A 3,378-nucleotide genomic window follows, 5' to 3' on the forward strand; every position below is an offset into this window, starting at 1 on the left:
GGATTTTTTCTTTATCTTTGATTTTCTGTAGTTTGATGATGTTAGGCTTAGGTGTGGTTTTTTGGCATTTATCCTGTGTGTTATTCTGTGAATTTCCTGGATCTGTGGTTTGGTGTCTGACATTAACTTGGAGGAAATTCTCAGTCATTATTATTTCAAATATTTCTTCTGTTCCTTTCTCTCTTTCTTCTTCTTCTCCTGATGTTCCCAATATGCATGTTACATCTTTTGTAGTTGTCCCACAGTCCTTGGATATCCTGGTTTGTTTGTTAGTTTTTTTTTCCAGTCTATGTTTTGCTTTGCTTTTCAGTTTTCAAAGATTATTGATATATCCTAAGGCTCGGAGATTCCTTCCTTAGCCATGACCATCAAATTCCAATCAAAGCCATTCTTCATTTCTGTGACAATGTTTTCTTTAATCTCTAGTATTTCTTTTTGGTTCTTAGGATTTCCTTCTCTTTGCTTACATTGCCCATCTGTTCTTGCATGCTGTCTATCCATTAGAGTCCCTAGCAAATTTATCATAATTGTCTTATTTTTTTTTGAATTTTATTTATTTTTGGCTGTGTTGGGTCTTCGTTGCTGCGCACGGGCTTTCTTTAGTTGCAGCGAGTGGGGGCTACTCTTCGTTGCGGTGCATGTGCTTCTCATTGAGAGGATTCTCTTGCTGCAGAGCATGGGCTCTAGGCGCGTGGGCTTCAGTGGTTGCAGCCCACAGGCTCAGTAGTTGTGGCATGCAGGCCGTAGAGTGCGCAGGCTTCAGTAATTGTGGCACACCGGCTCAGTAGTTGCGGCACACGGGCTTAGTTGCTCCGTGGCACGTGGGATCTTCCTGGACCAGAGATCGAACCCATGTCCCCTGCATTGGCAGGCAGATTCTTAACCACTGCACCACCAGGGAAGTCCCATCATAATTGTTCTAAATTCCCAGGCTGGTAATTCCAACATCCCTGCCATGTCTTGTTCTGAAGCTTGCTCTGTCTCTTCAAATTGTGGTTTTTTGCCCTTTGGTTTGCCTTGTAATTCTTTCTTGAGAGCTGGATATAGTGTACTGGATAAAAGGAACTGCTGTAAATAGGCTTTTAGTAAGGAGGTGGTGAGATGTGAGGGGAGGGACCTAGTCCTATGATTAGGTCTCAGCATTTTGTGAGCCTGTGCTTCTAGATTATGAACTTCACAAGTGTTTCTCCGTTTTTTTCTCCCCCCTTAAGTGGTATGGGATGGCTAGAATTGGCTAGAGTCAGGTATTTCCCTTCCCCAGGTCAGTTAAGACTGATAATCCTTGATTGGGTTGCTCTAGTTAACTAATTTCCCTTGAGGGCAGGCTTTGTTAAGAACAGAGTGCTCTGGTGTGTTTCAAAATGTTTCCTTCCCATCCCCAGCCAGAAGCCCAGTATTTTCTCCAGCATTCACTGTGGTATCCTGGTCAAGCTCCTAGAGGTAAAACTCACAATCCTGGGGGCCCCCTGTAGGTTGCCCTGAATTTTTTAACTCTCAGAACTGTCCAGGCTGAACTTCCAGCAATCTGTTAATTACAGTTCAGGCTTTAGACCCCAGCACTGGCTCCTGCAGCAATTTCCCTTCATGAGTCTTTGCTCTGGTGAGATGTGACTGCCTGTTTTCACCTGTCTCGCCAACCTTGGGGACAATGGTTTGCCCTGTGTCCTTCCTTCTCTTATGGACCCAAGAAGAGTTTTTGACTTTTCAGCCTTTTCAGTTTTTCACTTGCAGTTAGTTAGGATGGAGTGGTGACTTCCAAGCTCGTGACAATGCAGAATCAGCCCGGCATATGCCTTTTCATGTAACCTCAACATCCCTGTGTGTAGCATAGCAGATATCTTTGAGGTATCTGCTCAGCCCATGATCCCCATCTTGGAGAAAAGTGCACCCTGCCCATAAGAGGAAGATTCAAGACACATTTGCTTGTGTGACCCTGTCTCTGGATGCAGCTGATTGGATCAGAGGTAGACATTTGATATAAGCCATATGAGCCAATCAGATTTTCTGTCCTGGGAACTTAGCTTGAGACACAGACACTAGTGAATTGGATGATAATGCTGGAACTAAGAAGGATGTGTTCTTTGTAAGCTGTCCTCCTCTGCAGTGGTACTGGACTTCATGAATCTTTCCAACAAATTCCCTTTCTGATTTAGTTGGCCTAAGTAGGTTACTTACAGTGAATATGGCCTTGACTACAACAATAAGTACTACAATTAACATTTTTTTAATGAAGAAACTGGGGTTCAGAGAAGTTAAAAACAAAAAGAAAAAAAGCTTTCCCAAGCTCAGTCTTAGGATGGCCTAGGTTATGTTGCGATAACTAATAAGCCTGAAATCCTAGTAGCTTAGTACATCGAAGGTTCATTTCTATTTCACATCACAACCTAATGGAGACAGAGTGGTGGCTCAGACACCCAGGCTTTTGTCCTGTTGTAATACTGTCATTGAAACTCATGACTTTTAATGCATGAAAAAGAGTGGATGAAGGATTATTCATTGGGTTTTCAAACTAGAATTAGTATACATCATTTCCACCTACATTCCATTGGCAAAATCCTAATATATGTAGAGCATAAGAAAGTCCAGATGTTTCTTAACATCTGATATAACTTGCTATAATCTTGGAATTCCAGTCCAGAAAGAACCAGGGTCAGCTAAGGGAGGAACTGTTTTTACACAGAGCCTAATAGAAAAGTGCTTGTTTGCAACAAATTGTATTTCCTAAATCTTGCTCTTATGATGAATCCTTTTCTTTATGGTAATTAAACCTTAGGAATTATTATATTATGTTAATTCAATGAAGTGTTATGTTTTTATAAAGAACTTATCACTGAGTAATAACTTAAACCTTCATTTGTGCCTCAGATGGTTACACCCATGTACAGGAGGCCAATAGGTCCTAGATGGGTACCACCGATAATATATCACTTCTCCAGTTCCCAGGAGGGCTTAAAAGCATTGCTCATGTTGATTCTGCACACCCAGACCTGAACAGACAACACACAGTAGAAGCGATTCATTAACTTCGAGTTTAGTGGCCAGACTGCCTGGGTTCATATCCCAGCTCTGTCGCTCATGGGCTGGTGACCTTGGGCAGATTACCTCACCTCTCGGTCCTCCATTTCATCAACTGCAAGATGGGTTATTCACAGTGCTCAATTCATAAGGTTGTTATGAAGATTAAATGAGTTATCTAATGATATATGCATTAGCTGTTATTATTATTACTGTTATTTGGCACAAAGCAATGAAGACTTTTTTTTTTAGAAAAAGGAAGAATATGTTTATTTCTCCTCTATCCACTCAAAACATATCGTGACCATCTGTGGCATTACTGAGATCGCATTTTGGTTAGGCAGCATAAGGCATTACACAGCA

This window comes from Lagenorhynchus albirostris, chromosome 7, assembly GCF_949774975.1.
Source record: "Lagenorhynchus albirostris chromosome 7, mLagAlb1.1, whole genome shotgun sequence".
Classification (NCBI taxonomy): domain Eukaryota; kingdom Metazoa; phylum Chordata; class Mammalia; order Artiodactyla; family Delphinidae; genus Lagenorhynchus; species Lagenorhynchus albirostris.